The sequence below is a fragment of the Scatophagus argus genome, chromosome 3, assembly GCF_020382885.2.
Source record: "Scatophagus argus isolate fScaArg1 chromosome 3, fScaArg1.pri, whole genome shotgun sequence".
In the NCBI taxonomy this organism is placed as follows: domain Eukaryota; kingdom Metazoa; phylum Chordata; class Actinopteri; family Scatophagidae; genus Scatophagus; species Scatophagus argus.
The window spans coordinates 24,715,277-24,737,938 of record NC_058495.1 but is presented as its reverse complement, the minus strand read 5'-3'; the positions used below and the strand labels follow the sequence as shown (position 1 = coordinate 24,737,938).

The window sequence follows — 22,662 nt, the reverse complement described above, 5'->3', positions numbered from 1 at the left end:
CTTGAAACACGTTGATATGTCAAAGTTATGTTGACTGTTGGTTTCTGCTGCCCCTCAAGCAGGCAAACAAACTGGATATTGGAGATTAAAGTTTATATTTTACATGCCAATAACCTTTCTGTCCTGCTGTCAAAAACCGGATAGAAGCTTTAAAGTGATATGTAACGTTGTAGAGCGAAGCCGTTGATACAAAGTAGGATTACATAAAGTACATTTTGTCCTTTTTTAGCAAAAAAAGGAAATACCGCTTAATAAAGTCTGTACCAGTAAAAAAACAAAACAAAACAACAACCTAATTTTTAATAGGTTTACTGCAATAATAATACAGGACTTGACACAAAATCACATTTGCCAATTTCACATCCTGTACTTTTTGTTTTTTTATCATTTCTCTACTCTCATTGTTTTTTTCTGGTTGTACAACCTCTGACTTCACTTTGTCCCACCAACTTTGAAAACCAAATGCATCGTCTCACTCACCACACACACACACACACACACACACAGAGTTTTGATGAAGTGCAGCTGACAGTAATCAGATGCATCCAGAAAGGTCAAGGCTTTCCCATTTCCATGAGGAGTCTTTCGGTGCCTAAACACATTACTTGGTGGATTAAATTCAATAACCTCATTCCCACACACACATAATTGAGCCATCCATAATCATACCATGCACACCGCCATTATGACCCTCACTTTCATGTGTATTCATTATTCGCGGCTTGACAGCAGGTTGTGTTTCTGCATACTTGCATAATCAGGGTTGCTCTGACCTAAGAGGATAAATTCTAATGATGTGGCTGATTGACATTCCTGGTTCGGGGTGAGACAACGACAGGGCGGACTAAAATGAAGTTTGATGTGGACGTTCAAGCTCGCTTCGGGGTGAATCTTTGGGAATCCAATTACTTTCAACTAGCGGTGACACGTTTTTAATTGAATTATCCGTACAATTATCAGATGGGCTCCTCTGAAATTTGCTACAGATTTGACACCCTGACATTCAATATTGGCGTCATTACTTCAAATTGTTTTACATTTATGACCAAATACCTGCAAGGTTGACAACATTCCCATGAATTTCAGCTGAGCTTTGTGTTTTGTGCAAATTAGCGTACATTAGCATGCTAACACACTAAACTTGCTTTCAATATCCAAGATTTGAGCTGGCCATTTGAATTCATCATGTTGCATTTGCCATTGATTATGACATTTCCTGTCAAGCCTTCAAGAATCTTGTAAACAAGTACAGGAAGATTTCATTGCTTGAGAAAAAGAAGAAGCTGCTTCTCCCAGCTGCTGAAAACTGCAATCCGAACAACAGCAAAGATTTAATCGCAACTATCTGTTGCGCATTAGTTTATCCACTGTCTCAGTGCTCGGTCTGCAGTCCTGTCATCTTCACCCCTTTGGGTGACAAACTCTGTTGTGTAAAACCACATTCGAACCAAATTTGGCTTGAATCTGACAGAACGTTGACGTATCGCCGGTTTGACTTTCAGTGAAGTTCATCCTCTAATCGTGCTACTGCGAGCTGCAGAACAGGACGCCAAAAGGGGACAACAATAAACAATAAACTGTGCCACCACCTGCACGGCTGCTCTGTACACTTGAAATCTCATTTAATTTCAATACGTATCAGAAGGTCCTTCGAAGCCGCAGTTTGGTTAGGTTGGTTAGGTTGGTTATGGTTAGGAAGCGATCACGGATGGGTGGATCGAGTTAACTTGCAGCCAAAATTTTCTACTAACATCCTATTACAGTGTTCTTTATTTCTTTTTTCTTTTTAACATAGTAGTGGCACATTTTCCACATGACAAAAATAAGACCTGCCTGGTCCATTTCGCTTCCATCAGGACTGGTTGTGGATTTTTACAGGCAAAAAGATCACACAAAAGTGGCCTTGAGCGGGCCGAGAACAGTAAACCTCCTGCCTGTTTACTCACTTCATAAAGCAGAAAACCAACAAACCGAGCATTAGCGCCTCAGCCTGACCTTTCAGCAGAGCCAAGCACTTGTGTGTTTAATCTCTTTATGAGGTGCTGCGGGGGTGAAGGCTGGCAGAAGGATCCTCGAGTGTTATGAAGTGTGGAATCTGTGTGAAGAGACCCAGACCTTCATGACTCCAGATCTGAGCTGCTGCATATGGAAATACTGTCACATGAATTAGAGAATAATGATAACTGATAATGTGGACCTTCTCATGAGATGAACACACCTGTGATGGTGTGATGTGATGATGTAAGAGCTTCAGAGATCACGTTTCTTCTGGATCTGTTTTTCTTTAGTGTTAAATTTGACAACATCGTCTTTGTTTTAATCGAAGAGTATCTGCTGTAGTGTACATACTGCTGTTATTGTTCTATGTATTTTAAATTGAAATGTCACAACCAGGATTTAGGTTTCATATCAAGTAAAAAGGCCGCAGGTAAACACTTTTGAAAGAAACACAATCTGCCTTTGTCAGGTTGGAAGATAAACACTGAGGACATTTTCCCCTCAGTCTGAGAATACTGAACGTGCAGAGGAGCTGTAGCTGCCTTAAGAAACAGAAAAACAAGCTGCAAAATGAAATATTGTTTTCCTTTCACCTGGAAAATGTGAGGAACGGCCGGCGACATTGTGTTTGACAGACAAGACTTTTGTGCTACATGACAACCAAGCAGTTTCTGCAAGACAGTATTTAAAAGAACAGGTTGCAGCGGCACAGCTGAGAGGTCGGCGCCAGAAGCAAACACACGATGCACACGATGCACACATGGTGAACAAAGCTCAAGATGAGAGACGCAGAACAAAGGAAACAGAAGAGACACGGACATGGAGTCCTTTCCTCAAAGGACTGAGGACAAAATACAAGTGTATAAAAACACCATATGGCCAAACATGGAACACACATGTGATGGAATCACACAGTGTGACTCTGCACTGCAAACACACACTTCTGTTTTTGGTTTTTCATAAACACTACAAATACATATTTGCACATATTTTCTGTCACTACTGATGCTTATGATCTTACAGTCTGAGTCTGATTTAACCTTCAAATTACTTAACACACTCTCTCTCTCTCTCTCTCTCACACACACACACACACACACACACACACACTGAGCGCACATCTCAGCATGAAACATGAGCTCATTTGCCGCAAGTGGAGGAGACTGAAAGCATGAAAGAATAAAAGAGAGGGAATGAAAATGAGCAGTGGTTGCAGTTGAAAAAAAAATGACACATGCATAAAATATTTTATCACGCTCTCGCCAATATAATTACATGCATTCCAAACCCATTTTGCACATTTGTGTGTCTCTTTGGGGGTTCAACATTAAACACACAAAAACACTGGATCCTCTTGGCTTCAGCGGCTGACGTATTTTCTACGTTTTCTGAACCAGATTTATATTCATGATGCTCCACAGCAACACACAGACTGACACAATATGCACATTCGAGCCAAATGTGCATCAGCATGAAACATTTTAGTTTAATTGATCTGAGTATACGTGACTGAAAATCTACAGTCCTACCAGCACCCCCACAGGCTCTGAGGCTCTTTAAGTATGAAGGCCGACTTACTGTGTAATGTGCTTTTCTTTTAGCCTTTTATTATCTTGGGTCCAGACCTCCGTATTAACGGGAGATCAGATATGTTGGACGTTGTGCTCGTTTAAGTCAACCAATCAAAGCTTTGCAGGCAGGATTAAGAAACGGGATGGCTCACTACATGCAGGACAAAGGCTGACATGAGAAAAATGTTGTTAAGCATGTTCAGATGGAGACAACGATACATGTTGTAAGCTGACTAACCGCTCCTGTGTCGACAGGATGGAAACGTCAGTCACCGCTCATCAGCTGGGGCCAGACGAAATGAAATAATCTGCCCTTTTCAGTCAGAAAGAAGATGGATTCAGACTGAATGTCAGGCCGCCTTACAGGCTTGAAAATGTGGCGTTTGTCCTTAAGGTGGCATGAAGGGGAGCGAGAAGGTCACTGGGGCATTCACAGGGTTCATCAGTACGTCTGTATTATGAGATACTTTATCACATACACAAGCATGATGGTGTGATAACTAGAAAAGTCAGGGCTGGTTACCAGAACCGCGAGGATTCATCCTCTGGGTGCCCTGAATCTCCACACTGAAGTCACTTACATCCACCCATCAGCTCATTCCACAAAAGTACTTTCGTACTCACTACTCTCACTACTACTATTAATCAAAAGTAAAATTCTTACTATTTACTTCTTACCCACCCATCATACATTATATGTTACTGTTCCATTACACTGCACAAAACCGGAAACTGCATCAAAAGTCTGCAGCAGGGAACAAAGGGGTGGACCCAAACAGAACAGCCTTTCTGTCAACATGCTAATGTTCGTCACGCAGCGCAACGTTAAGCTCGCAAATGATTATTTACCTGGCGGCTCTTCTGTTTCCTGTATCTGTGCTGTGCCCAAGGATCTGTTTGAAAGACGGAGAGTCGGTCAGACAGCAGTCCATGTGTCACATATCCAGCCAGCGTGTGGCTCAGTCACTGCAGGACTACAGACGACCTGCGTAGCTGCACGGGGCTCAGGGAAGGTCTTTCAGGAGGTGTGACATCACGTTTTTGGAAATAAATATGAGTACGACTTCCTGCACCTAATTCACGCGTCACAGAGGGGATCTCGTCATCTTTCCTGCCGACAGAATCAAGGTAGCTTGCTGCTTTGCGACGTGCACGCGTGATGTCTGCGAAAATGAATCCCGAAGAGTTTTCTTTTGGCAGACACTGCAATACTATCGCTGAAATTTTATTAGTTCATTACAACACTTATATTATTTATAATTATATAATATGCTATTATATTATTTAGTTATATTATTACTGTAACACATCACTAGTAACACATTATTGCCTAATCCCCCGGCCGGGTCACTAAGAGTACAGCTTACACAGAATGAATATGCTGGATATCCTTCTCTGGACAGACTGACCAAGACGAAACCCCGTCTGACTGATAGATTCATGATCATTAAGCTTTATCGCAATGCACAAAACTATTAACATTACATAATCTATCAGCTGTGTGGATGTATTTGAATGGCTTTTGTTCTGCCGCGAGTCTTCTGCATTGGCACCATGACTCACTGGCTCACTAAACTTAATGAAGAGACTGAAATATTTGACACTCTGAAAATGTGGGCCTGAACATGGCTGCAAAAAATACAAGGCCGCTCTGAAACAGACACACGAGGGCTGATTCAGGGGATCGAAAAGAACTACTCGAGCTGCCGCATTCAAAGGTATCGCCTCACATGCTTTCTCCTGTACTTAAAATCCATTCAGCCCATTTCCCGGCGTCTGTGATCATTTGAGTCTGATTGAACTGTCACCTGATCCACTTACGGGTCATCATTAACGCACATCGCACCCCGATCTTCCCTTCCTCCCTGCGGTGTGTGGAGGTGAGCCGACATGTGGATACGGTCTGTGATTTGTGAGGTTGTTTTCAACGCGGGAGGACCGCAGGAAGAGATTAAACTATAACTCAGCCCTCTCCGGGCCGCGGCGCAGCACACAGATATGCATGAAGCACGGTGGCTGCAAACGTCCACATCAAACACACACACACATCGACCAGAAAACACACACACACACACACACACACACAGGCTGCCTCAGATTTCCTCTCAAAGACCACAAACGGCACCTAAACTGAGCTAATTTGGTCTTAGGGCTTCTCTCTTTCTTTGAGTCCTTCTTTCCTTTGCTTTAATTCCTGCTGACTGCACCCTCCCCTCCCTCCCCCTCCCTCCCCCTCACCCCCTCCCTCCTGTCTTTTTTCAACACATACAACATATAAATCATAGGAGGCGAAATGAATTGCAGGCAAGGCCAAAATTAACAACTTAGTGCTTTATATTGTGTAATCAATCATAGATTACCATGATACACACACAAACATCTGCACACGCACACACAAATGTGTTGGAGCAGATTTCTTCTCAAGGCAGTTCATCCTCTTGTTTCAGCTCCTCTTTTCTTCATCCCTTCCTCTCCTGCACTCACTCACATGAGGACGGACTGCTGGGAGACGCAGCTCGGGTTTATTAACATGAGGAACATGCGGGGCTTAATTTGTGCCGGATCCTGATGGAACAGGAACCGGCACCTCATTTTAGCACCATCAAATGCATTTTATGTATTATTTTATGCCTTCTGTTCTGTCATGCTTTTAATGAAAGCTACTCATAAATCGCTTGTTTGCATTTTAAATTGATGCATTTTAAATTAGTCCTGAAAGAGTGCGGGAGCTGATGTTACTGCCATTTAAATTAGGATACTCTCGAGTTTTGGTGTCTAAATATTTTTGGCACATGATTACTGTAAGCCCTGCAGTTAAGCCAGTGGAAGTTGTTGTGAAATGAGTTTGGCTAAATTAGGAAGAGCGTGTGTGTGTGTGTGTGTGTGTGTGTGTGTGAGTGTGACGCTGTCCATGGTACTGAAGCAGAGCAGAGGAGGTCAGTTAGACTTCCTAATTTACAAATTAAGCTCTGGGAATGTGGAAACACATCTGAAATCTTCCCAGAAAATGAGGGCTGCTGAGCAACGAACCAGAAATGAGTCTTAACCTTCTGAGATAATCAGACAACTGCAGCAGACCTTCCACTTATGGTTAAAAGCATTCAAAATTCAAGGCCTCAGTACGCTTCAAGAAAGAAAGAAAGAAAGTGACATATTTTGTCATTGGAGGGAACTCACTCCAACGAAATTTGTTCTCTGCATTTAACCCACCCAAGTGACGTGCACACACACACACAGCAAACCCGGGGCAGTGGGCGACCGCGTGCAGCGCCCGGGGAGCAGTGGGGGTTAGGTACCTTGCTCAAGGGTACCTCAGCCATGGACACCGGGACGGGGAATCGAACCAGCGATCCACCGGTTACGGGTCCGACACCCTAACCGCTGATCCACGACTGCCCCAAGAGATTTTTTTGTAACGCAATCCGCTCATGTACACGTTTGTACATGACCTAATGTACATGTTTTTGGGCCTGTGGGAGAAACCCCGTCCTGGCACGGAGAGAACATGTAAACTGCACATAGAAGGCTCGGGGTTCGATCCTGGAACCCTGTCGCTATGAGGCGCCAGTGCTAACCACTGCACCACCGTGCCGCCCGCAAGCAGTGGGAACAACATCTAAACCCTCGTTTTGATAGTGCAGTATACTGTTACGCCACTTAATGGACTTTGTGGTGAGATTGTTTTCTTCACTGCTCTCTCCAGGGTCAACTTTTTAGCCAACATAGACGAGAAGTCCTGAAAGTGAACACAATAATTTTATCCTTCCTCTCACTTGAACTCACATGTGACCCAGGCTAACTCAGTATGTTTTATCTTCAAGTCTTTCCCTTTTGTTCATCCCTTCTATTTGTTTTTCCTTATTTTTTCAGTTAGGCCGTCCTTTTGTCCTTCCCCTGCTTAGTTTCCTCCTTTGGTTTGCGTATTTACTGCTCTGCCTGTGCAGTTAGAAGCATCCTGGTGATGGAAAACTAAGCTCATCAAATCACTGTGCTTCCTTCAATTTGTGTCTTTCATGCATTCTTTCATTTGTTCGCCAGAAGTGAGGATATCGACAACTCAGGGAAAAGGTTAATTCAGCCTAATTGAGGGAACTTTTTCCCTCTTTCCTGCCCTCTATCCTTCAGTCAATCAATTAAACTGGCACAGCAAAATGGCTGTAATGATTCTGCCCGTGTGAAGAGCTCTTACAGGAAATTGGCTTTCTGACGCCATTTCTGACTTGGGACGACACTCACTTGTGATGGCTTTTTGATTAAACAAAGCAGAAGGAAATAACCAAAAGTGTCACTCGCATAACATACTCTACAGTGCACTTTAATGCCCTTAAATCCTCTTATCCATCTTCTATATTGAATTATATAGCAGGTTAACGTGAGAGAATACAATAATAGTGTGAAATGTATTTAATTAAGCCCCTCTCTGGTCTGGTGTAGAACAAAAGACCCATCTGGTGCCTTAAGGTTTCGCCTTTTAATATTTAATATGGTACTGTCAGAGTTATTCATCTAACCACAATGTGCTCTCCAGACCAACAGTTTATTAAATGTAATTAATCACTAACTGCAATAAATGTCTACAGTGGATCTCATGGCTCAAGGTTACCTGGTAAAGTCGGTGTTAGTTGAGGAATTATTCATCAAAATGACGAAGATTTGTGTGTCAATCAAAAAAAACAAAAACATCATCACTCTGCTCGACAAGTCAGCGTTCCACTTTGTTTCACGTGTGATGCAATGTGTAAAATAAAAGTCAAGTGAAATAAAACGGTGAGAGGGGGACGACATGCAACCGAGTTCCCTGTGCCGTGACATGGTTTGTGTCTGAGGCCCCCTAAAACGCCAAAGAGGCCTTCAGGAACTTTCATTAGTGTGCGTTACAAACGAGGGCGTGGAGTCTGACAGACTGCCAACGACATTCAGAGCTTCTGTGGCGTGCTGCATTTCAGAGTGAAACAGGAAGAAGACGGGACATAACGCCTGGAGGAAATGGACTCGTATGCTGAAAAGCGGTCGTATAGCGACGACACACACCAACTGCAGCGGCATCCGTCAGGAAAGCCCACTCGCCTCATGCAGTTCCATGTTGGGCGTAATCTGGAAGACTCACAGCTACAACTGTCCTCCATGACAGTCAATTCTAGCCTGCACACACGTAATCTCAGCATTTTGGGGAAACTGAACAAGATTTGATGTGGCGAACACCAGAAGACACCAGAAGACACTTTAGTTAACTGCATTCTTAGCTCTGTGCCGCTTCGATTTGAAGACTGACTGATGTGATGAAATTATTGGTAGAAATTGGTTGGTTAAAGCCTACAAAAGCTTGCGTTATATTTTGTTTTGCAGGAAGGAAACGTGAGTGGATTGTATAAGGAGAAAAAGATTTTTAAATTATGTTTACATATTACTGGATACAATATGACCTGGAATGAAGTCTAAAAGACATTTTTGATTTCAGCTCGACTTTAACTGACGGGCTGACGATCAGATCAAGTTGCATTATGCGATGTGTAGGATTTAAAATGTCAACAGATGTCAGATGTTTTTATGTCTTCAGTTTCTTTCTAAATTTGTCTCTCCAAGTCCACCGACCCGAGTGCCCTCAGACAATCACCTTTAACCAGATAACTGCGTTTCATTTCTTAATTATGTCTTTAATGTTGAAAAATTCAACATCTTCCCCAGCAATCAACTGTATTATTTGTTAGCACATTTCATGTGCGTCACAACACATCATGGCGACCTGCCAGGTTTTTATACACACTTAACTGCAGACATTTTGTGCTTCTCTTTGCACTCCTCCCTGCTTCGCCGTATCCATCAAAACAGCTAACGTTTGGTGGATGGCGGTTCACTCATCCTCCTTCGGGGGAAAGAAAAGATGATTCATTCATTCGGAGAGGAAAGAAAAAATGCAGCGAAAGGAAATCTACTCAGTGAGGAGTTGATGTATTAACGAATTTTTGCTGACCAGCAAATTTCCACTTTGGGAATTGAGAAGGAAATCTCTCTCACACAAGAAAATAAATCTCGGGTTAACATTATTTTGGGGGGGATGCATTTGAGTGCTAAATGTGTGGGAATCCCTGAGGTTATTTGTGTAATTGGAGGAGAACCCATCTATTCTGCACTGAGCAGAGTTCACCTCTCAGTTTAGAGTCGACCAGCTGCTCTTGAGGAAGGCACCTGAACCAACTCAGTGTGTGTCAATGTGACAACAGCACGAAGTGACTGATGGAGGGCTGCTGTGCTTCCCAAATGCCCTCATTTAACCAAATTCCAGACAGCTTTTTTAAAACAAAGAGGCTGTTGTCATGTTTATGTAATGAGACCGCTGGTGGAGGACCAAGACATTAAAGTCTGCAGGTCAGAGGTTTAATCAAAATACAAAGAGGCTCACATGAAGTGGAGCCACAATCCAAAAAACAGGAAAGGTCCACACAGCAGGACTTCAGACTACATCAACTCTGGGAAAAAAGCTGGACACACATTTTACTGAGGAGGGAGAACAAAGACTGAAAGTATGAGGGAGCAGAACAGAAAGGAGGACCAGGTGAAAAGACAAAGACAGGAAATGTAAAGCAAACATGACACATGACGAGGTGAGCTTCAAAATAAAACAGGAAATGACTGAATGACTTAAAACCCAAAACCATGACAACATTAACTCAGTTCCCCCCACAACCCTATCAACATCAGGGGTACTGAGGTGGACACTGTGGACTGCTACAAGTATGTAGGGGTCCACATAGACAATAAACTGGACTGGACAGTCAACACCAATGCCCTCTACAAGAAAGAGTAGAGTTGCCTTTTCTTCCTGGGGAGACTGTCTGCAGGACAATGCTGCAGATGTTTTACCACTCAGTGGTCTCCAGTGTCATCTTCTACGCTGTGGTGTGCTGGAGCAACAGGGTGAAGACAGCTGAGGCCAACAGGCTCGATAAGCTCGTCAGGAGCGCTGGCTCTGTCCTGGGAGTGGAACTGCAGTCTCTGGGAGAGGTGTCTGAGCAGAGGATGCTGAGGAAACTGCTCAACATCCTCAACAACAAGTCACACCCCCTGCAGGCCACACTGGAATCTACCACAGCACCTTCAGTCATAGACTGAAACCACCAAGGTGCTCCACAGAACGCCACAGGAAGTATTTCCTCCCTGATAGCCCGGCTATCAAACTCTTCCACTCATCCCCTTTCTCCATCCATTTTCTATACCGCTTATCTGTCAGGGTCGCGGCTGACTACAGGCGAGAGGCGGGGTTCACCCTGGACTGGTCGCCAGTCAATCACAGGGCCAACACACAAAGACAGACAACCACACACTCTCACACTCACACCTAGGGGCAATTTAAAGTAGCCAATTAACCTAATGTGCATGTTTTTGGTATTGTGGGAGGAAGCCAGAGAACCCGGAGAAAACCCACATAACAAGGAGAACATGCAAACTCCACATAGAAGGGCTCAGACCAGGATTCGAACCTGGAATCTTCTTGCTATGAGGTGACAGTGCTAACCACTGCACCACCGTGCCGCCCCCCCCTTTCTCCACATAGGACAAAACAATTTATCCTGCACTACGATGAACACTTTCAGATTGTATCCACACCTTATCCGTTGCCATTCTGCACCTTGTCTGTCGCTGTCTATCTATACTTCATGTATATACTCTGTTATTTTTTATAGTACTCTGTTATTTTTTTGTTTTGTGTAGGGGCAGTCGTGGCAGTCGTGGATCAGCGGTTAGGGTGACGGACCCGTAACCGGTGGATCGCTGGTTCGATTCCCCGTACCGGTGTCCATGGCTGAGGTACCCTTGAGCAAGGTACCTAACCCCCACTGCTCCCCGGGCGCTGCACGCGGTCGCCCACTACCCCGGGTTTGCTGTGTGTGTGTGCACGTCACTTGGGTGGGTTAAATGCAGAGAACAAATTTCGTTGGAGTGAGTTCCGTCCAATGACAAAATATGTCACTTTAATCTTTTTTTTTTTAATCTTTAATTACTTGCTAGTTTTGTATGCTTCTTTGTATTGCAACCCTGGCACAACAATTTCCTGCGGGATCAATAAAGTTCTTATCTTATCTTATATGAGATAGTGTGTTTTATGCAGCTAATTTCCACGCTGATATGATCTGATGTGTGGGGTTAACATGGTTTAACGACCAAAACACGGTCAAAGCTCTCTGTGTGGACCAGGTTCATGTGCTGCTGGTCCAGAGGGTGTGAGACAACAATCATGTCAAAAATAACCACAGGAAGTATTTAAATGAAAACACTGCTGTTTTCTTGTGTCTCTTCCTTCTTTTCACACACAACTATGACATGAAAAGTTCTTAAGATTAATGGATGAGGCTGCAAATGTTAAGAGGAGTCTGGAGTTGCACTCGATGTGTCCATGATCCTGCAGATGGACCCGATGCTCCAGGCGCACAGATGGATAGATAGATGACACACAGACAGTTCTGACTGTGACTAACCCAACAGATCGAAAGATGCAGACAAACTTGGGGCGGATCCAGAGACTGTGGGTGGCGGCCCAATGAGAGGACCAGGTTGTGGGATGAATGGACAGATGATAGATGAAGGGAAACGGGAGCCAACACATTTGGCAGCAGCTGAGCTGAGGGTATCGACAGGGCAATGCTTTATGGGATGAGGTGCATTGCTAATTCAGCCAAGTGGAGAAGCACACAAGACAGCCACTGAGATGAAATAACTGCAAATAATGAGGCTGGTTGATTATTATTATCATCATTTACAACCACCTCGCTCCTTCCCTAATGAGGCGGTGTTAGTTAGCATGAGCTAAAGGTCGGAGAAACGTCTAGAAATCCAGTTTTCTCCAGATTGCTTCTGCATTGCATTTCCCAAGGATCAGCTGTCAGTCAAACTGTGTGTGTGTGTGCGTGTGTGCGTGTGTGTGTGGGAGGCTGTGTTGGTGGTCAGTGTCACTCATGGTAAACGGCACAAACTTTCAGCACATGATTTTCTGCACACAATCCTCACCAACACTTAACTCATTAGCTAAAATGGCTGTGGGAATTAATGAAATAAAAAGGGACTTGGTTGGACTTTCAGGATGCACACTAGCTGTGTGACTCTTTAATTCTTTAATCCAACTGTCTTGCAGTTTTATTGATTGATTTTAAACAGATTTTCACTTTCACGTTCATTACTTTCTTCTCTGTAAACTTTATAACCTGCCTCACCGCACACTTTTATCAGCACCTTTCTGACCAAGCTGGATTCGGGCAGACAGAACATTTCAGTGCTTTTCATTATTTTGGGCATTATTTAAAGACAGTATATTTATAGTTTGTTTTCACGGTCATTAATTTTTGGGTTTGTTAAATCAGAAGCGTTTCCAGCTAACTAGCTGAAAACAACACAGCAGGCATCACACAACACGATGATGACTGTAAACAGCGGTGTTAAATTATCCAATGATGATATTAACACCTTTAATGCTTGGGGAGTGTAATTGGCTCACACACACACACACCCAAAATTGACCATTAAGTCCAGAGTCTATGTTACATGCAAACAAAGAGGGCTGATAGTGTGTGTGTGTGTGTTAATTGTTTGGTTATCAGTGTGACAGTGTCTGGTTATCAGGTCTTAACAGAGCAGGTAATGAAGCTGAACGTGTGTGTGTGTGTGTGTGTGTCCTGCTGCACAGTCAAAGGGCTGCTGGGAAATGAGCCTGAACCAATCAGAGTGTTCCTTCTGACACGCGCTCATTAACGCTGCTTCCAGACATCTTTCTTTCCTTTTCCTTCTCTCTCTCTCTCCCTCTCTCTCTCTCTCCCTCCCCCTCCCTCTCTCTCTCTCTCCCCCCCCCCCCCTCTCTCCCTCTCTCTCTCTCTCTCTCTCTCTCTCTCTCTCTCTCTCTCGGATGCTGTTTCACTCCACCTCAAGCGAGACATCATCGTTATGTGGACTGGTCAGTCTATGAAATATCGTCAGCGCTGGAGAAAGTACTCTTAAGTACTTTAAAAGTGCTGAGAGAGTACTTCGCCAAGCTAAAGCTTGGTAAAAAAGTTTCAAAAAACTCGTTTTAAAAACATTTCCTCAATCGCAGAAGATGACTGCTGGAACATTTTAAGAACTGATAGGTGAGACTGATCCATCTCCTCCTTCTCCTTCCTTTTCTTTGCCATCCTTCCTTCTTCACTCTCTACCTTCTGGCCCAACTTCCTCCTCCTCCTCCTCCTCTCTCATCCTTCTTACCTTTCATCCACGCTTCTTTATCGACCTCCTCCATCCTTCTCCACCCGTTCTCCTCCTTCTCTTCTCTACCTTCCATCCTGTTATCCTTCAGTTCTTCCTCTGTCCCCCCCGTTCTTCACATGCTTTCATCCCTCTGTCTTTCAGGTCATGTTTGAGGTTGTTTGACTAATCTCTGAATGGCTTAGCAACGTTTTCATGAAAATTTCACCTCGGCTGCATCTATAATTCAACGCCAGCTTCTCTTTATCAGTCATTAGACACGCACACACACTCATGCAACCACACACACTCTGCAAGCTCTCCTCCTCCACGCTCCTCTTCCTCTTCTTCTCTGCCTTTCATCAGTTTCTCCCTTCTCTCTCCTCTCGTGTCCACTTCCTTCCTTTATCTTCTCATTCTTATTTCCTCCTTTGATCACTCCAAGCATGTTCTCTTCTTTCTTCTCGCCATTCTCCCGCTTCTTTCTTTGTGTTGCACTTGTTCTCCTTCTCTCCCCTTTGCTTTTTTCCTCACTTCTCTCCTCGCTGCCAGTACTTCCAACAAACCGGCAGGTTTGAAAACAGGCTGAGGATGTTCTTCAGCTCAATGTGTCTGTCACAACAACAAAAGCCCGAATTTAAAGTGAACTGACAGCAACATCGAGTGAAATAAATTACAAATGAGACGGTACAGATGGAGAGAGTGCAAAGAGAAAGACCAGAGAGGAAGAGAAAGAGAGAGAGAGGATGAGGAGGACGAAAGCAGATGATGGAGAGAAGAGGAGGAGGGGAAGGAGGAGGAGGAGGAGGAGGGGAGGTTTCCATCTGTTACTGTGTTTCTGCTGAATCAGGGAGGAGGCTGAGTTTCTAAATGTCAGGACTCCTCTTGACTCCTGAATACACACCCACCCACCCACCCACACACACACACACACACACACACACACACACACACACAAGCGCGGCTCTGTGAATGTTGGAGCAAGGCAAGCGCACAGGCAATTTGCATTAATGAGAGTTTAGTTGAAAATTTTGGCAAAGCCAGCGAGACATCGACAATAATGGAAAGTGCGGCGAGAGCGAGAGATGCTGACAAAGAGCCCGAACGGCAGAGAGAAAGCAGAGAAGCCGTCGGTCGGCTGGTCGGTAAACAACCAGTCGGCCAAGTGCATCAGCAGTCAGTCAAGTGGCTGCACTAAAGCATATTCATGAGCCGTGCTGTCAGGAAATCAAACACAGGAGACACAAACAAGCAAACCAAAAACAGCATTGTTAAAAAGGAAGCCGGCAGTCTCTGGCATCGTTACGTTTAGTTGTCAGGCAGCTGACAGCCAAGCTTTCAGTGTCAGAGAGCTTTCAAATGCATCGCCGGAGAACGTTTTTTTCAGGCCCTGCTGGCAACAACATAACATGTAATGATGACATAACTGCATGCGTAACATCTCTTCAACTCCGGAAAGTTTCAGGTCGGTTTTCAAAGTGCGACGAACAGAACAGAAGCCTGTAAACTAAAGCTGTGATGAGACAAAGCAGTCAACAGGTGGCTCGTCTATCCCAGCACGTAACTGGAACTGAACACTTCAGCAGTCCATCCACTGAGTCTTCTACTTCTTCTGCCTCCACCACGGCTGGGTATCAAGCCTCAGTACTTTTCACTACCATCTGTTACTGACAGACGTGTCTGTAGCACAGTGTCTGAAGCACAGATAATTCCTATGAATATTTCAATACTTTAACATGCAAAAGTGTCTGGCAGCCTTGGATTTTCATTGGTCTTGAGGTACGTCATTCGCCGCATCAGCCAAAAACAGACATTTCTATCTGGTTAACTTCAAATTGTTGCTTTCTACTGTAGTTTCAGAAAATGTTGAGTAATTAGATGCCATGATATGTAAAATGACATAAACCGAGACAGACAAATTCATCCAAATCCCTCACATCAAGTAATCGATGCACCAGTCAGTCAGCGCTGCAAGAACCCACAGACAGAAAGACATGTTTGCATCCATTATCTGCACCAGCTATACCCTCTGACTGTGTGTGTGTGTGTGTGTGTGTGTGTGTGTGCCTCTAAGGGAACATATGGGGGCCACAGACAGAAATCCTGTGATAACTCCTCTCTTTCTGCAGTCACTCAGAATCACAAAGTCAAGAATTGAAGGAGCTGAAATAAAATCAACTCCTGCTGGCTTTTATATTCAAACAATATAAACTTCATCTCATTCAAGGTCACGAGTTTTGGCTGGACATCTCTGTCAGTGTGGGCTTCACACTGGGTCTTACTGGTGCTGCTGAACATGAATTTATGTGTTGTTGTCATTCCAGCATCTTCCTCTCTGCTTATTGGCCGTCATCTCTCAACTCGAGCTACCCAGTAAAGGCATAAAAAAAAATCTGAAAACCGATGAGCCTTTGTGCTCATGTGTTTGGGAAACCTAATGGCTGTGTTGTTGCATGTGATGAATCCCAAGCGGAAAATGCAGACGAGAAAATCCTTCTGACGGCCTCACGGAACAGGAGTTTATTCAGTTCACCCAAATCTGTTGTGACCAGGAAAGAAAGCATGTTTTGCCTTTTGTCTGGCTTTGCGTTTGATGCCACTAAACCCTCATATTCATCCGACAAATGAAGCCTTTTCAGTCTGACGCTGGACACAGTTCAGACGCATTTGGTTTGTCTGCTTTTTTTTCTCGTCAAGATGAGCGACATGTTGTGACAGGAAGTGGGCAAACATCATCATCAGCAAGACAACATCTGGTTTGAGTAAGCTGGATGTGAGGAGAGAAGAACTCTGCACACAATGTTGTTGCTTTTTCTTTTGTTTTGTTGGTTTATGGGTTCATTTGTATCTTTATTGAAGGCATCCAGATTCACTCCTTCCACGTGTGGCTGCTATAAACAACACTTTTTGATTGTATGCTGCATTCCTAGAAATACTTTTTTTTCTCGCAAACTGCACCTCTCATTTTGGACACAAACTACTTGTGCATTAACGCAAATTGCTCGGCCTTCAGTGAAACTATTAACTGCCTTTACAGTCCAAAAAATCGATGAGTTCAGAGTTTGTATTCTCCGTTGTGGGCTCAAAATGCATCTCAAATGGCTGAAAATCAGCACAGACAGTCTGTGCTGTTGACAGTATTTCAAACAGCCGTAATGGCTCTGAGACAAAGACCCCATAGGGACACCAAAGCCACAGATATAATAATATTTCACAGTTGTTAATTATTTTGATTTTCTCCTGCAGAGATTTTCAATAAATTGGGTTTTTACACGCTGATTATATTTCTTGGACTAATGCAGTGAATGTTAATTGTTTAAAGTCAAGCTCCTGTTTTTTTAGATTTTTTTTGTGTGTGTGGCATGAACTTGCACTTTTACATTTTTCAGTCCGTGAGTCGGGAGGAAACTGTGACACAGATCATGAAGTAAAATGCTGTAAGGTTGGATTTGTGTTGAAATAGCTGTGACTCGTTTCTGTGTAATAAATCACTAAAATGAAAATGTGTCATTCTTGTTAAGGGCAACAGCTGCTTGTTTATAACAGAGCGCAGAAAATAAAAGGTTTTTCAGGTTTTTTCTTTAATGGTGCTGAGTTTGTTTTCTGGTTTCCTACTGTGCATTTAATATTTGGAAAAAGCTCCTAAACTGGAGAGACTCAAATGGCTTATAAATCATCCATCATCATGAAGAAAACAAGATTCATAAAACCCAAACCCGCAACTTCAACTTAAATGCTTTGAATCCATTAAGCTTGTTCTGATCAAGACTTGGTGATGAGTATCCAATGAGTGTGTGAAACGTACACACACAGATGAAGGTGAAGTACCAAACGCAGTGTAAAGAATGAGGGAGGCGATCAGAGATGATGGATGAGGATCCCACATGAAAACAAAAGTCGACATTTACTTCATTTTACTTAAAAGTCGAGTACTTACCTCACACCACAAAACATCGTCATTTCCAACACCTGCAGCTGCAGTTTTGCTTCCAAATTGTCATTGACAGTCAGCTGAAATTTTTCTCAGCTTTATTTTGAAAGTCTAAATGGACGGTGCTTATTACTATTATTGCGAAGTCGAGACTGCACAAACTCGGACTGGCAAAAAAAAAAAATAAATAAAAAGACTTGCAACACACTTGCTCACACCGATCTGCACTTCGCTGTGTGTGCTGAGCAGCAGTTTTCTGACAGATGAAACCGCATTCAGTGTGAATGAGACGTAAAGTCAATTAGCAGGTTTACTCAAAGAGTTAAAGCAAGTTAAAGCGAGCAGCTAGCAGTCAAACATCTTCAAGTCGATCTTCACAAGTCCAGACGCCTTGCTTTAACTCTTTGAGTGAATATGACCTGGATGACTGAGAATCTCCACAGACATTTAGCAGGCTTGTACGAGAATCTTCAGGTTTCCTAAAAAGTCCCACACTTGGCTGCATCTCAAATTATCCCATCGCAAACTGCCTGAGGCTTCTGTCGCGGGTTGTCACTGCAGGTACATGTACACATTAGCACTGACTAACATGGTGTAAACATGTGGTTCTGGACTCACAGTTAAACCTCCATGGAATGACCGGAATCCTGAAACAGTGCGTATTTGTTTTTCTTTAACCAAAAGCTGCTCGCACACATGCAACGCAGCACAACACGGCTCTTCAGAAGAGACCACCTGGTGCTTTCTTCATTATTCATTCTGTATTGTTGCTCCACAAGGAAATTACCAGCAACACTACAGAGAATAAGAAAGTAAAATGAAAGAATGTCAAATCTCCCACTTAGAAAGGACTGAGAGCCTGAGAGTTTCACAATCCGCGTTTCTATTACACGAGGAGCATTTGGAGCTACGCACCCACCCTGCACCAGAGAAACAGAGAAGCCTGCTGAAAGCTGAATTTATCCTGCAGGTGTGCAGCTGCAGAGAATCAGAGAGCAAATGCTGGTCATCCATGTCGTCTTTGGCAAAAATCTGAAATCCGTACAGAAAAAACATCCACGGCTTGTAAAGTTCAAAAGCCTATGAGGCAAACCTACAGCACGACGCACACAGTCTGTCAGGTTTGGGGTGAAGACGGTTGTTTTATAAATTACACACCGAGTCGCGGACTCGTTGAGCTACAACACACACACGATGAATCAGCTGTCGTATGTCCCGAATGAAGCCACTTTGAGCGGGACGTCCGTTCTGCTAAAAGCTTCTGCTGAAGGCACAAAGCGAGAAACAACAAAAACGTGCTGAGTTAGCTTGGATGCATTTTGAGCATATTGAAAGCCACAGAGCGAGAGAACAAAAGGAATCCCTCAAAACTGGACGCTGCTAGCGTGTCCACGCTGATCAGCTGGTTTGTTGACTCAAGCACTAACATGAGACAATATTTAAATCAGTGGAAAGGTTTTTTTTAATTCCAGGTTTGATAACACATTTCAAACAAATGTTAAATGAAGCAAAAACTCAAGCACATGCTCAAGAAGTTCTAAAGATGTCAGGAGCTACATGAGTAAAACCACAGTCACTCGACGCCAACACGACACGTTTTCAGTTTGGCTTTAGGTTTCATATCCAGCACCTAAATGTGATGAGGTCTCATACACACACACACATTCTGCCAGCTTCCCATCTCTTACTGCGAAGTTCATTTGGCCGTAAACAACAGGTTCACAACAGGATCTGATCCCCAGCACAAACATTCAGCGTTGTTGGAAAGCTTTACACATGCAACCAAAAAATCCATATTAAAATCAATTTTCTACAAGTGAAAATTCGCATGTTTAACAACACGCTGCCTCATTTCCCTCTGCTGACTAAATCACACACGCGCACGCACACACACACACACACACACACACACACACACACACACACATGCAATGCTGCAGAGCACAAGCACTAATGAGTTTCTAAGCATGGAGTCAAAGAGCAGCAACATCTATTCATTATCAGCACAGAGGAGCTAAATAATTAACGTGACCAAGTTTAAATCTGAATCATTAATTATTTATCCGTGTTTTCATCTTTCCCTTTTCCATCAATACAGCAGCTTGAACACACGCAGTAGTACAATAGTGAACGCGGCGTGTGAATGGTGAGTTCAGTGTCTCGTTTGGCCTGGAGTTCTCACTCTCACAGTTTTCATTAGCGACACCTGCTTGTATTGTGCCATCATGAATTCGTGAATTCAGAACATGTCGACTCCACGCGGTGCGACTGTTTGTCCACGCCGCACAGCGCAATCGCATTTCCGTTTCCTGTGACAAATGCAAAATTCAATTGAGAGGGTCCAGGGTCTCGTACTTACAGAGGATGCTGATGTATTTTATTTGTGTGTGAAGTCAGCACTGACACATCATCAGCTTTCGACGTTATACACGAACTTGATGACAAACAGTTGCCGAGCTGCTCTTTTGGTTCTCTTTTAGCCCTCCATTTGCTAGCTTTCAGGGCTTCTCTGAAGAAACACGCTGACGTTTGTCTTCTTTTACTGTGAAAATCTCTAAACAAGGATATAAACAAACGGCCTTTACAGAACAGGTGCTCATTCCCACCCGTTGCCTGTACATAAAGATGGACGACATGAGAGCTCCCCAAAAGTGAAGCCAAAACACCTGGATCGCCCCCTGGTGGCTGGCTGCAGTACAGCTCATAAACTTCTCCATCACCCAAAGCACATGTTAAATATATTTTTCCCAAAGATGGTTTCTGTCATTTCAGGTACTTCTTATCACGCAGATGTATGATGCTGGAACTGAAACATACTTTGTTTATTTCTGCTACAAACACAAACACACACACACTTATCAACAACCAGCACACTGATCCACGCATGCACAGACATAAACAAGAAGACCAGGATCATCAGGACTCGAAAGACCTTCACGCAGTCGAGTAACCAACAAGCACAGCAGCAGCAGCCTGCAGCCCCACTGATCTTATCCTGCAGACTCTCTTCTTCCCCTGAGCCTCACAGTCCTGCCTGTAGCTGTGTTTTACTGCACACACACACACACACACACACACACCGTGCTGTAGTATAAGTGCTGTACTCTGCTCTTTTAAATCATTTTTCCCTCCACAACCTGACATGACCTCTGACAGTATGGTATTTATTCATGGAAAATGGTGAAATTCGTGTTCATTCCTGAGGCCTTAGAGCCGCTGGCTTTTAATTGTGATGTTATTTGTGTGGAGGAGGTGGATTTGATTCCCCGCAGGCCACATAAATTCAGTCCCATCTCACACCCACCTGTTATGTTTTTCCCCGTATTCTCTAACTACCACAGTTTCTGACATTTTAACAAAGAAGCACATTTCTTCAGCTGTTTTCTAAAAGCTACGGTGCGTCTCACGCTCGAGTCGGATGCAAAACCACACAGTTTTCACAAATTAAATGTATTTAAAGAAGCGTTTGCCCCTGTACTTTGTTTGGGTTTTTATCCAGCTGAAACTTGAACTTGAAAAGAAAAAACACAATTTAAAACACTGACATTTCTGGATATGCCTCCAAACTTGATGGATGATTTATCAAAGATCTGCCATCAAATCAGATTTTCCACCTGACTCGAAGTTCCGGTTGCACCAAGTGCCAAAACAAATCCTGAGAAAGCCAAATTGAGACTGTAGGCTAACAAGAGGAAGACATGTCATGAAAAATGTTGTCAGCATGCAGACAGCAGCAGCCAGTGCGCTGATAGCGCACATCAGGGATGCAGAACAGCACATGACAGAGTAACAAACCCGACCTGTCAGCTCCTCCTGGTCTGCTTCATGAGGACCGACAGTGTGTGTGTGTGTGTGTGTGTCAGACTGTAAACACACATGCACGCGCGCACACACACACACACACACGGACACCGACAGAGATTCACAACCGGGATTACTGTTCAGTGCAAACACAGTCCCGACAGAAACACGAGCAGCTCCGTGGATGAAGATCATCTGTCCGCGCAACACCTGCCCGTCGTCATCATCCTCATCCTCGTTGCGTGCGCAACATTCAACTTTAGAAGACATGTTAATCCCATTTGGTTTTATTTAAAAAAAAAAACAGCAAAAATGAGATAAAAGAGGGCAAACTGAAGAAGTAAATACACGAAAATCAAAAATAAATCTTGTAAGACAGAGAGAGAAAAATGTATGTTATTTCTTAAAATGAAAAGAGAAGAAAACGAGAAAATATCACAAAAAATAAATGAAAGAAACAGGAAATAAACACAAGAAAAGACAGAAGATGATCTCCCTTCCAGCAACAAGCAGCGGGGAAAAGCTCCAGCAAACACTCGCAGGACAACAGAGAGACAGAGAAATCCGACCGGCCGCTCAGAGCAGGAAAAAAACAAGAGAGTGGAGAGCAAAGCGGCGAGAAAGAAACACTGAGCAGAAGAAAACAGGAAGGGAGGACTGACCTGCCAACAGAGGAGGCAAAAACGCTCTCAGAGGCTGACGGAGGTGAGGCTCAGTGTGCGCTCGGTAACCGGACTGAAGCTCCGACTGCGCGCCGGCCAGCGGGGCGGTGATGAACAGCAGCGGAGCGCCGATTGGAGCGAACCACTGAGCCTCGGCAGGAAGGGGGAGGCCGGCCGCAATTAGTCACCTGGCTGAAACGCGCGCGCACGCAGCCAGGGAGGCTCTTAAATGGACGCCCCACCCTAAAGTGAATTTACTAAAAAAAAACGAGGCTGGTTTTTCTAGCTTCTCATCAGGGGGAGGCTGTTTTCACACGGGTTTCCAACAGCGCCCTGCTGCACAGTTACAGCAACACCAACACCTTCGATATGAAGCTCTTCTAAACTCAGTCAGAGCAAAAGGCCTACACTGTAAAGCCCCGTCGCAGGGTGCAGGTCAGAAGTCTGCATGTGATGCAGAATGTAAGCAAAGGACAAGACTTTGGTAGACATG

The 22,662-nt window shown here is 43.9% G+C and overlaps 1 protein-coding gene across 1 annotated transcript in view; it reads right to left on the bottom strand.

Annotated features, from left to right (window-relative positions):
- The window catches only part of raly (RALY heterogeneous nuclear ribonucleoprotein), a 108,488-nt gene extending 86,075 nt beyond the window's left edge, over positions 1 to 22,413 (bottom strand). The window contains exon 1 of the mRNA XM_046384982.1: positions 22,170 to 22,413. The gene's annotated coding sequence lies outside the window, so the exon portion shown is untranslated. The remainder of the gene's footprint in view (positions 1 to 22,169) is intronic.
- Positions 22,414 to 22,662: the final 249 nt, after the last annotated feature.